The 13,457-nt window shown below is 42.2% G+C and overlaps 1 protein-coding gene and 1 long non-coding RNA gene across 3 annotated transcripts in view; one reads left to right on the top strand and one right to left on the bottom strand.

Annotated features, from left to right (window-relative positions):
- Positions 1-13,457, top strand: part of pfdn1 (prefoldin subunit 1) — a 109,477-nt gene that overhangs the window by 27,951 nt on the left and 68,069 nt on the right. The window lies entirely within an intron of this gene.
- LOC144685860 (uncharacterized) overlaps positions 1-13,457 on the bottom strand; it is a 105,801-nt gene that overhangs the window by 37,127 nt on the left and 55,217 nt on the right. For both annotated transcript variants that reach the window (XR_013577797.1, XR_013577798.1), the window contains exon 2: positions 296-480. This is a non-coding gene — a long non-coding RNA (uncharacterized LOC144685860). The remainder of the gene's footprint in view (positions 1-295; positions 481-13,457) is intronic.

The raw sequence follows: 13,457 nt of genomic DNA, 5'->3' as shown, positions 1-13,457 counted from the left end.
CAAGAAAGCAGCTCACCACCACCTTCTCAAGGGCAATTAGGGATGGGCAATAAATGCTAGCCCAGTCAGTGAAGCCCACATCCTGTGAATGAATAAGAAAAAACTTACAAATACTAATAAACCTTACTATTATTAATAAAACTTAGCAAAAGTAATACTGATAGACCCTAATAATACTTAATACAGCTTAGTAATGGTAGTAAACCTCATGTTAAGAAAAGAAAGATAACACTCACCAGTTTATTCCCTTGTTTAGATAAGATTAATAGCAAATACTCTCCAGTCAATTACCTACCTCTTTACTTGTGATGTCACACCTCAATTTTTGTCTTTCCAAATTTGGGCTCTGAACCCACAGGCTGGCTCCAGGTGGTGGTAGAAAGCCCCTCTCTGCTCTTACTGTTTCCAGTCGTTGACCAAGTGAAGTTTCACTCCCTCCGTTCTGTTTTAAGCCTTGCTCTGCTCATGCTGTTTCCAAGTCTAACTTTGGAGAAAGGAAAATCAGCAGTAATACTCACCGGCCAATCAAGTCATGGCTTTCCAATAATGTCACAGTTTCTCTCTCAAACTTCTGCGATGCTGACCAGCTTTGCACCAGATCAAAATCTGGGACTCCCTCCTTAACAGTACTGTGGGTGTACTGACACCACATGGACAGCAGCGGTTCAAGAAGGCAATTCGCCACCACCACCTCGAGGGCATTTAGGGATGGGCAGTAAATTCTGACCCAGCCAGCAATGCCCATATCCTGTGAATGAATTAAAAAAAAAAACTCCTTCCTGTCCCTTCACAGTGCTGCTGACTTGCTTCACACTCATCCCATTTCTATGTCTGAAATTGAAGATGGTTGATGAGAATAAACCAGCTCCCAAGAAGGGAGCCAAGAAAGCCTTAAAGAAACCGTTAGCAAAGGGCGGGAAGAAACGGCGAAGGTTGAGGAAGGAGAGCTACTCCATCTACATCTACAAAATGATGAAGTAGGTTCACCCCAACACCGGCATCTCCTCCAAGGCCTGTTTTGTGAACGATATTTTCGAGCGCATTATGGGTGGGGCTTCCGCCTGGCCCATTACAACAAGCGCAGCACCATCAGCTCCAGGGAGATCCAGACTGCCATGCGCCTGCTGCTGCCTGGGGAACTGGCCAAGCACGCCGTGTTGAAAGGCACAAAGGCGGTGACCAAGTACACTAGCTCCAAGTAAAACTCCAGAACAGACTGGAAAACACATTCTCTTCACAGTACTGCTGACTTGCTTCACACTCCCCCCCCGGGTCTGTTTCATAGTGCTGCTGACCTGCTTCACACACCTCTCCCAGTGTGGCTGGTCCAGTTATAATTCTGGTTAATGATAAAGTTCAGGAGGTAGATAGTGAGGGATTCGACAATGGGAATGATGTTAAACATCAAGAGTTCTGCCCTTCAGAAATTACAACTTTTCCACAACTTCAATTCCCACTTCCTTATAACTCCCTGTGCTCAGCAGACTTTGTTGGCTGTTTATCATTGATTTCAAAATCCTCGTCTTCATTGACAAGTTCCTTTTTTCTTCCACAGCACAGCAACCTTCTTTCACTCTTATGTTACAGCATAAGCCTTGCAATCTTACAAATTTGTACTCCTTTGAACCTTTCTTCATCCCTCCTTTGGTTGTTGAGTCTGCCACAATCAGGAATGCTTTTACTATAATCCCCTACCTTGCTAATACTCATCTGGTCTTCCAAAATCGCCTCAAAACTGTCACCACTCTATTTTCCAGCACTGCTTGTGTCTGGTTATTTTGTCTCTGTGAACTGCTTTGGAAAGTTTTTTATGTTAAAGGTCGTAATGTTACTTCTTGGTTATTAGCCTTGGTCCATCTAGAACCAAAACAGCAAAATAATCACAATAAGCTTAAATATATTTAAATACAATTAATTTGTAATTGTCAGCTTGAAAGTAATTTTCTCTTAAAGCTAATTGCTAACCTCAAGTAATACTGGATATGATTTACTGAGTGACCGAATACACAGGATTTAAAATGGAAAGATAGGAAATTAAGTTGATTGGCATAATTTGAGTTTCAGAAAATTCTTCACTATTCAATTAATGACTAATATCTAAGCCTAGGAATCACTGAATATGGGTAATATATGGTTTTTAATATGTAATTGGCTTATTAGAAAACAGGACAGTTGAAGTATTTGGATCCTGTAGCTGAGACAGCAAATAACAGGTTCAGTTTCGTATGGATTAAAGTAGTATGTCATGGCAGCAATGAACTGAGAGTGAGTATGGACATCTCAAGCAACATGCTGAACAGGAAAGATCACCATGGGTTAATGCGGATTACTTTATGAAACTGTTAGACTACTGCTATAATTAAACAGGCAAATAAGCTATGGGACACAAAAACAAAAATAAAAATACCTGGAAAAACTCATCAGGTCTGACAGCATCTGCGGAGAGGAATACAGTTAACGTTTCGAATCTGAATGACTCTTCAACAGAACTAAGGAAAAAAAGAAGAGAGGTGAAATATAAGCTGGTTTAAGGGGTTGGGGGTGTGGGGGGTGGGGTGGGGGGACAGGTAGAGTTGGATAGAGGGCCAGTGATAGGTGGAGATTGCCAAAATATGTCATAGACAAAAGGACAAAGAGGTGTTGATGGTGGTGATATTAGCTAAGAAATGTGCTAATAGGTGACATTAAGGGTAGAAAGCAGGATGAGCAAGGTACAGAGAGCCCTAGTGGGGGTGAGGTGGGGGGAAGGGATCGAAATAGGCTAAAGGTAGAGATAAAACAATGATGTATCAGGTATGTGGAACATTCCTTGTTCCAGTCCTACTCCGGCCCCCTCCCAAAACTCTTTCTCCGGTACATCGATGACTGCTTCGGCGCTGCTTCATGCTCTCGTCTGGACCTGGAAAAAATTGTTAATTTTGCTTCCAATTTCCACCCCTCCATCATTTTCACGTGGTACATCACTGACACTTCCCTTCCCTTCCTTGACCTCTCTGTCTCAATTTCTGATGATAGACTGTCCACCAATATTCATTACAAGCCTACCGACTCCCACAGCTACATTGACAACAGCTCCTCACACCCCACTTCCTGTAAGGACTCCATCCCATTCTCTCAGTACCTTCGCCTCTGTCGCATCTGTTCTGATGATGCCACTTTCAAAAACAGTTCCTCTGACATGTCTTCCTTCTTCCTTAACCGAGGTTTTCCACCCATGGTGGTTGACAGGGCCCATCTCCCGCGCATCCGCCCTCACACCTTCCTCTCCCTCCCAGAACCATGATAGGGTCCCCCTTATCCTCACTTATCACCCCACCAGCCTCCGCATTCAAAGGATCATCCTCCGCCATTTCCGCCAACTCCAGCATGATGCCACCACCAAACACATCTTCCCTTCACCCCCCCCGGTGGCATTCCGCAGGGATCATTCCCTCCGGGACACCCTGGTCCACTCCTCCATCACCCCCTACACCTCAACCCCCTCCCATGGCACCTTCCTATGCAACCGCAGAAGGTGCAACACCTGCCCCTTTACTTCCCCCCTCCTCACTGTCCAAGGGCCCAAACACTCCTTTCAAGTGAAGCAGCATTTCACTTGCACTTCCCTCAATTTAATCTGCTGCATTCGTTGCTCCCAATGCGGTTTCCTCTACATTGGAGAGACGAAACGCAGACTGGGTGACCGCTTTGCGGAACACCTTCAGTCTGTCCCCAAGCATGACCCAGACCTCCCTGTCGCTTGCCATTTCAATACACCACCCTGCTGTCATGCCCACATGTCTATCCTTGGCCTGCTACAATGTTCCAGTGAAGCTCAACGCAAACTGGAGGAACAGCACATCATCTTCCGACTAGGCACTTCACAGCCTTCCGGACTGAATATTGAGTTCCACAACTTTAGATTATGAAGTCTCTCCTCCATCCCCACCCCCTTTCTGATCCCCCTTTTTTCCAATAATTTATATATATTTTTCTTTTCCCACCTATTTCCATTATTTTTAAATGTATTTCCATTATTGTTTTATCTCTACCTTTTAGCCTATTTCGATCCCTTCCCCCCACCCCACCCCCACTAGGGCTATCTGTACCTTGCTGCTCCTGCTTTCTACCCTTAATGTCACCTATTAGCACATTTCTTAGAGGTGTTGACAGTGGTGATATTAGCTTTGTCCTTCTGTCTATGACATCTTTTGCCAATCTCTACCTATCACTGGCCCTCTATCCAGCTTTACCTGCGCCCCCCCCCCCCCACCTTAAACCAGTTTATATTTCACCTCTCTTCTATTTTTCCTTAGTTCTGTTGAAGAGTCATACGGACTCCAAACGTTAACTGTGTTCCTCTCCGCAGATGCTGTCAGACCTGCTGAGTTTTTCCAGGTACTTTTATTTTTGTTTTTGTTTTGGATTTCCAGCATCCGCAGTTTTTTGCTTTTAAATAAGATATAGGATTATTTTAATGGGGGTAGAGTACAATCAAAAGAGGGCTTATCAATGCTGTATAGGTGACACTGATCAAACCACAGCTTTGAGTACTTTGTGCATATCCATTCGCCTAATTTCTGTGGAAGACTGATATCAATGCAGCCCAACTTCAGTTATGAACGTTATAATAAAGTTGGTTTAAAAGAAAGACTTGCATTTATGTTATGCCTTTCATAACCATATGGCATTCAAAAGTGCTTCATAGCTAATGAAGAATTTTTGAAGGTAAGTCACTCTTGTAATATAGGAAATGCAACCAATTTGCACACAGCAAACTCCCACAAATGACAATGTGATAATGACCAAATAATCTGATTTTGTGATGTTGATTGAGGGATAAATAATGGACAGGAGACTGGGGATAATTCCCCTACTTTTCTTCAAACATTCAAATGCCAGGGAGACATGAAAAATTAGGTTATAAACTTGTAGAATAAATTACCATAGAAGATAATCGAAGGGAATGATATTTTTAAAAAAAGTTTAAGAAGCAACATGGTATGTTTTTGTAGAAATAACATAATGATGGGTATGGCAGTTAAGTGGGGTTAAGACTCATTGAAAAGATATGGGCTTATTGGACATAAAGGCCTTTCTCATTCCTGCTTACTCTTGGGGCATGACTTGCAAAGAATAGTTTTTCAGTTTTTACAGAGCTTTTCAACCTTCCCTATAGCTGTAGGGAAGTCCCACAATGGTTTGCCCTTATAATTTCTCGTGGTAACATTAGTCACAATATTTCCTGGAGTAACTATACGAAGTCCTGGTATAATTACTATAGACCAAAATTCTATTACGGAGGGATGAAAAGTTGATGTCATGCCATTGACTTGTTATTTGGATAAGATGACGGCGATGATTGTCATGATGACAAAATTGAACTTATGAAGTATTTGGTATCAGTTGCTGTGCGTTATGTGAAGTGTATTGAAAGTAACTAACTAAAAATGGTGACATTTTTTGAATATAATTTTGTACCTTTGTCTCCTTAAAAATATTTAATTCTGTGGGAGAAAGGGAAGGATATTATTAGTAGTTATTTAAGTTTCTTTCTCTGTGGTGCACCCAGTGGCCTTCTGAGGTAGTGTAGTTGTGGTGTGAAACTGAATTGACAGTGGAGAAAGAAAGAACTTACAGTTATATAGTGCTCTGTTATGTCCTTAAGAATATTCCAAAGTGCTGCACATCCAATTCATTACTTTTGACCTGCAGTCACTGTTATATAAGTAAAAAGGTTGTTGGGTCAAAACCCTGGAACTCCCTCCCTAACAGCACTGTGGATGTACCTACACTACATGGACTGCAGCAGTTCAAGAAGGTAGCTCAACACCACCTTCTTGAGGGCAATTAGGGATGGGCAATAAATGCTGGCTTAGCCAGTGACGCTCATATCCCATGAATGGATGTAAGAAGAAAATATGACAACCAATTTCTGCACAGCAAGGTCTCAGGAACAACTAATTAGATGAATGATTAGTTAATCTGTTTTTGGTGATGCTCAAGGCAGCAACAGACAGGGCACTGGAGAACCCATACCCTTCTTATAATTTCATGAAGTTGTTTATATCTACTGGAACCAGCAGAAGATGTGAAATTTCCCATGTCTCAACTTAATGAAAGGCCAGGGGGAGTTTCCTGGGGTCCTGGTCAATATTTAGCCCTCAACAAACATTGCTCTCATTCAGTTTTCCTCATCTGAATTTGAGACCATGTTCTTAATTTATGCTTATGTCAAGCAGTTTATCAGGTTTCGTTATCTATGCCTTGTAGAACCTTGAAAACCTCCAATAAGGTCCTGTTTCAACTGTTTTCTCTTCAGTGTCAATATTCTGAGTTGTTTTGTCTTTTGTTAAGCTCAGATACCTAATCTATAGGATCAGTTTCATTACCCATCTTTATATCCTTTCCAAAGCCAGAATTTCCCCATTGTAAAACAATGATGAGAATTGTACATGGAACTTCTAGGTACAGTGGAACTAGTGCCTTGTTATACAAGCCTTTGCAACCTGTATTCTTACCCTATAGCTCTATATCCCAAGATCCTGTTTTCCATCTATACTGCTGTTGCTTTTGACAAGCTGTCCATCAGTACCGTTAGGTTCCTCCTGTGTTATCCTTGACAGTTTAACACTGTTCATCATAACCACTGTTTCATATATTCCCTATTCACATTCTCTTGCATTTTTCCATATCAGCCATTTATCAGCTAGTCCACCAAACTAAGTTGATTCCTCTGCAGAAGAGTCATACAGACTCAAAAAGTTAACTGTTGCTCACTCCATGGATGCTTACAGACCTGCTGAGTTTTTCCAGCCTTTTCTGTTTTTATTTCAGATTTCCAGCATCCACAGTATTTGGCTTTTATGTTGATTACTCTGTATGTGATCTTCTTGATCCCTATTAGTTGCAGCCCGCGTGTTTTGGATCATCAGCAAACAAACAGCTTTATAACCTCCAAGATCTGTGACAGCTTCAATATACTTATTTTCATGCAGGGATTATAAATTGTGTGAAGTTTTGCAACCTGGTTAAAGTTGTTGTTTATGCTTGATTCTGTTCAATTTGACTATAAACTTGATTTGTAGTTGTATCAGTTGGAGGGATTGTGAATGTCCAGTGGTAATCTGTAATATTTCTACAGTATGTCTCATTGGAAAAAAGATCCATGATGACCATATGATCTGCTACCTGAGATTATGTCACCCTTTGGTGTATACAAAGTTTGGACTTGCTCGTACAGATAAAACCTTAAGAGATGAAGTCTGTGGAAATGCCTGATTCATAACAATTGTAGCATTGCCCCTGTGTTATATTACGAATTGCCTTCCACTAACCCATGCACAACTCCTCTTTGTTTGGCACTTAGAAAAATTCAAGGCAATCAGGCAGACCCAACATGGTTTTGTGAAAGGGAAATCATGTTTAACCACTTCATTGGAGCTCTTTGAAGGAGTAACATGTGCTGTGGATAAAGGTGGATGTACTGTACTTGGATTTCCAGAAGACATTTGATAAGGTGCCATATCAAAGGTTATTGCGGAAAATAAAAGCTCATGGTAATGGGGGTAGCATATTTGCATGGATAGAAGATTGGCTGGCTAACAGGAAGCAGAGGTTTGGCGGGATGTAATGAGTGGTGTGCTACAGGGATCAGTGCTGGGTCCCCAACTTATTACAGTTTATATAAATGACTTGGATGAAGGGACCGAAGGTATGGTTGCTAAATTTGCTGATTTCACAAAGATAGGTTGGAAAGTAAATTGTGAAGAGGATGTAAAGAGGCTACAAAGGGCTATAGATAGGGTAAGTGAGTGGACAAAGATCTGGCAAATGGAGTATAATGTGGGAAAATGTGAAATTGTTTGTTTTGGGAGGAAGAATATAATCTAAATGGTGAGAGATTGCAGAGCCCTGAGATTCAGAGGAATCTCAGGGTCCTAGTGCATGAATCACAGAAGGCTAATGTACAGGTACAGCAAGTAATTAGAAAAGCTGAGAGAAAGTCATCGTTTATGGTGAGGGAAATTGATTACAAAAGTAGAGCGGTTATGCTTCAGTTATACAGGGCACTGGTGAGACCACATCTGCAGTATTGTGTACAGTATTGGTCTCCTTATTTAAGGAAAAATGTAAATGTGGTAGAAGCAGTTCAGAGAAGGTTTACTAGACTAATACCAGGAATGGGCGGGTTATCTTACGAGGAAAGGTTGAACAGGTTAGACTTACATCCACTGGAGTTTAGAAGAGTAAGAGGTGACTTGATTGAAACCTTTAAGATCCTGAGGGACCTTGACAAACTGGATGTGGATAGGATGTTTCCTCTTGTGGGAGAATCTAGAACTAGGGTTCACAGTTTTAAAAAAAAGGAGTCTCTCATTTAAGACGGAGATGAGGAGAAAGTTTTGCTCTTAGAGAGTCTTGAGCCTTTGGAGCTCTCTTCCTCAAAAGGCAGTGGAAGCAGAGTCTTTGAATATTTTTAAGGCAGAGCTAGATAGATTCAAACAAGGGGGTGAAAGATTATTGGGGAATGTGGAGTGGAGGTTACAATCAGATCAGCCATGATCTTATTGAATGGTGGAGCAGGCTCGAAGTGCTGAGTGGCCTACACCTGATTTGGATGTTCGAATGTATTCATTTTTAAGTAGCAACTAACAACAATTTACCTAACCCTCCAATTTTCTGAAAATAATATTTCTTCATTAGATATTGCTCAAATTTTTATAACTAAATTCAGACTTTTCATTTGAAAATTGACTAACCATGCATGTTCATCTGGTTCAACATTTTGGTATAATAAAGGGAACAGCACACATATTTCATTAACTATTTTTCACATTTTATTGTTATCACATCAGAACTTCATAGTTGAAGCTATTTTTCCTTTGTTTATTTGAAGAAAATGTGCATAGTATAAATACTTTACTAAATATAATAAAGTATTATACCAGATAACAATTGTCAAAAATTCATATTGGGGGAAGCAGTGGCATTGTGGTATTGTCACTGGACTAGTAAGCCAGGGTAATGCTCTGGGGACCCGGGTTCGACTCCCACCATGGCAGATGGTGAAATTTGAATTCAATAAAAATCTGGAATTAAAAGTCTAATGATGACCATGAAACCATTGTCGATTGTCGTAAAAACCCATCTGGTTCACTAATGCCTTTACCTATTCTGGCCACCGTGTGACTCCAGACCCACAGAAATGTGGTTGACTATTAACTGCCTTCTGAAATGGCCTAGCAAGCCACTCAGTTGTGCCAATCCACTAAAAAGTCTAAAAGGAATGGACCAGTTGGCATCGACCTATGAAATGACAACGGCAAGCTCAGCCCTGTCGATCCCGCAAAGTTGGGAGGTTAGTGCCAAAATTAGGAGAGCTGTCTCACAGACTAGTGTCAAGCAACAGCCTGCCATAATCATACACACAGAAACATACCTTATGGATCATGCCCCAGACACCACCATCATCATCCCTGGGTATGTCCTGTCCCACCGGCAAGACAGGCGCAGCAGAGGTGGCGGCACAGTGGCATACAGTCAGGAGGGAGCTGCCCTGGGAGTCCTCAACATCGTCTCCGGACCCCATGAAGTCACATGGCATCAGGTCAAACATGGGCAAGGAAACCTCCTGCATGCTTCCCCCCATAGCATATTAATCAGTACTCCTCCATGTTGAACACCATTTGGAGGAAGCACCGAGTTTGGCAAGGGTGAGAATGTACCCTGGGTGGGGGACTTCGATGCCCATCACTCCGGAGTAGTGGGCTCTGGAGCACCACTACTGACTGAGCTGGCCGAGTCCTAAAGGATATACCTGCTAGATTGGGGCTGCGGCAGGTGGTGAGGGAACCAACAAGAGGGATAAACATACTTGACCTCATCCTCACCAATTGTCTGCTGCAGATGCATCTGTCCATTACAGTATCAGTAGGAGCGACCACCGTACGGTCATTGTGGAGACAAAGTCCCATCTTCACATTGAGGATACCCTCCATCGTGTTGTGTGGCACTACCACCATGCTAAATGGGATAGATTTCGAACAGATTTAGCAACTAAAAACTGGGCAACCATAAGGGGCTGTGGGCCATCAGCAGCAGCAGAATTGTACTCAACCACAATCCTCATTGCCCGGCACTCTACCATTTCCACCAAGCCAATGGATCAACCCTGGTTCAATGAAGAGTGCAGGAGGACATGCCTGGTACTGCTCCTGGCATACCTAAAAATGAGGTATCAACCTGGTGAAGCTATAACACAGGACCACTTATGTTCCAAACAACATAAGCAGCAAGTGTTGGACAGAGCTAAGCGATTCCACAACCAATGGATCAGACTGAAGCTCTGCAGTCCTGCCACATCCATTCGTGAATGGCGGTGGACAATTAAACAACTCACTGGAAGAGGACGCTCCACAAATATCCCCATCTCAAAGATGAAGGAGCCCACCACATCAATGCAAAAGATAAGGCTGAAGCATTCACAACAATCTTCAGCCAGATGCGCTGAGCGTGTGATCCATCTCGGCCTCTTCCGGAGGTCCCCAGCATCGCAGAAGCCAGTCTTCAGCCAATTTGTCTCATACTCCATGTGGTATCAAGAAACTGCTGAAGACACTGGATACTGCAGAGGCTATGGGACCTGACAGCATTCCGGCAATAGTACTGAAGACTTGTGCTCCAGAACCTTCTGCAGCCCTAGCCAAGTTGTATAGCTATAACACTGGCATCTACCTGGCATTGTGGAAAATTGCCCAGGTATATCGTGTACACAAAAAGCAGGACAAATCCAACCAGGCCAATTCACACCATATCAGTCTACTCTTGATCATCAGTAAAGTAATGGAAGGGGTCATCAGCAGTGGTATGAAGCGGTACTTGCTTAGCAATAACCTGCTCACTGACATTCAGTTTTGGTTCCGTCAGGGCCACTCAGCAGCATTGGTTCAAACATGGACAGAAGTGCTGAACTCCAGAGATGAGGCGAGGTGAGAATGACTGTCCTTGACATCAAGGCAGCATTTGACCGAGTGTGGCATCAAAGTGCTGAGCAAAACTGGAGTCGTTGGAATCAGGGGGAAAACTCTGCGCTGGTTGTAGTCATATCTAGCACAAAGGAAGATGGTTGTGGTTGTTGGGGGTCAATCATCTCAGTTCCAGGACCTCACTGCATCAGTTCCTCAGGGTAGTGTTCTAGGCCCAACCATCATCAGCTGCTTCCTTCTATCATAAGGTCAGAAGTGGGGATGTTCTCTGATGATTGCACAACGTTCAGCACCATTCGCGACTCCTCAGATACTGAAGCAGCCCATGTCCAAATGCAGCAAGATCTGGACAATATCCAGGCTTGGACTGACTAGTGGCAAGTAACATTCACGCCACACGATTGCCAAGCAATGACCAGGGGAGAAGGCGGGAGAATGGGGTTGAGAAACTTATCAGCCATGATTGAATGGCGGAGCAGACTCGATGGGCCGAATGACCTAATTTCTGTTCCTATGTCTTATCTCCAACAAGAGAAAATCTAACCATTGTCCCTTGACATTCAATGGCATTACCATCACGAATCCCCCACTATCAATATCCTGGGGGTTACAAGAGTGGGTCAGAGGCTAGGAATCCTGTGGCAAGTAACTCACCTCCTGACTCCGCAAAGCCTGTCCACCATCTACATGGCACAAGTCAGGAGTGTGATGGAATACCCTCCCTGTGCATGGATGAATGCAGCCCCAACAGCGCTCAAGAAGCTTGACACCAACCAGGACAAAGCAGCCTGCATGATTGGCATCCCATCCACAAACATTCACTTGCTCCACCACCAATGCAGAGTTGCAGCAGTGTGCATCATCTACAAGATGCACGGCAGGGACTCACCAAGCCTCCTTAGACAGCACCTTCTAAACCCGTGACCACTAACATCTAGAAGGACAAGGGCAGCAGACACATGGGAACGCCACCAACTGGAAGTTCCCCGCCAAGCCACTCACCATCCTGACTTGGAAATATATCGCCATTCCCTCTCTGTCGCTGGGTCAAAATCCTGGAACTCCCTCCCTAACAGCACTCTGGGTGTACCTACATCACAGTGGACTGCAGCGGTTTAAGAAGGTAGCTCACCACTACCTTCTCAGGAGCAATTAGGGATGGGCAATAAATACTGGCCTAGCCAGGGACACCCACATCCCATGAATGAACAATATTTTTAAAAAATTACTTCCAGGTACACTGGAACAAATTCACAAAGCAGAATCGTAAATTATTGAACTTTTTTTTAGAAAATCACTTTACTTAGCTAACTATCTAATCCTTCTTTTGATTAAATAACATATAGCACAAACAATATATGTATAGGTGGGGTGTAATATAAATTCAGTGGTGATATTGATCAAAGCTTGCATGTTTAGACCAGTAATGGGACACATCTATTTCAACAATTCCAGCAATTGTGTTGCAACCATTTAATTGAGATGTGAATTTTTTGATAATCATCTTGTGAATCAGTGTTTACATTGAAAAGCCTATTATGTGGCTCCTTTTTGAACTCATTCAGAAAACAAATCTCTTTCCAATTTTTATTCTGTGATGTTTAGTGGTGTGGTTTGAAATTTAAACCTCCTTTCCGTAAACATGATCTGTAGTTTGAATACACCACATCATATGGTCGAATGATGTTGTTTGCAAAAGCCAGCATCCTGTCAGAGGAAATTATGTTGTAATGACAGTAAAGCTTTTCAGATTTTGGAACAGAACTGTCCAGCAGAGTTTTTTTTAAATTTTCCTCCCAAGTGTTATTATATCCTGTGATACTGATTATTAACCAGAACAACATTCAAAATTGTAGCTAGCTATTTCATAAGATTAAAATTAAATACAAATTTGAGTTCCCCTCTACATTCCAGAAGTTATCAGGGTGGCTTAAATTGTAAGTAATACTGACTGTGGGTGACCTTTTGGGTGTGGAAAGCTGATCTAGAGTTACATAAAGATTTTAACTGAAGAAATTTATTAACTGCTCCATAGAAATTATTGAAACAGTTTTAAAGATATGTCATTACCAGATATATATCAGTTTGTTCCCAAGCTTAATTTGCTAGCCTCCCCTCTCCACAAGTACAATTTATTCAGAATATCATGACTTGTATCCTTGCCTGCATCATCCCTGTCCTTATAAAACTCTTACTAGCAGCATGGGCTCAGTGAATACATTAAGATCTTTGTTGTTATGATCTCATGGGAAACCATTAACTTTTAAAAATAAATTCAAACTCCCAGTTATTAACTGAAATAATCACGCCACAAGATCTCACATTTTAAACAAAAGCTTTTACTCTACAAGAGTTAAACAAAGCAAGTACTACTAACTTAACACTATATATTTCCTAAGCACATAGATTTTAAACCTGCAAATTTCAACAGACCACCTCCCATTCTGTTTTTAATTCTGCCTAAGAGATCCCCTAGACATTACAGGATCT

The sequence above is a fragment of the Cetorhinus maximus genome, chromosome 10, assembly GCF_964194155.1.
Source record: "Cetorhinus maximus chromosome 10, sCetMax3.hap1.1, whole genome shotgun sequence".
Taxonomy (NCBI): domain Eukaryota; kingdom Metazoa; phylum Chordata; class Chondrichthyes; order Lamniformes; family Cetorhinidae; genus Cetorhinus; species Cetorhinus maximus.
This window is presented reverse-complemented; position numbering and strand designations above follow the sequence as displayed.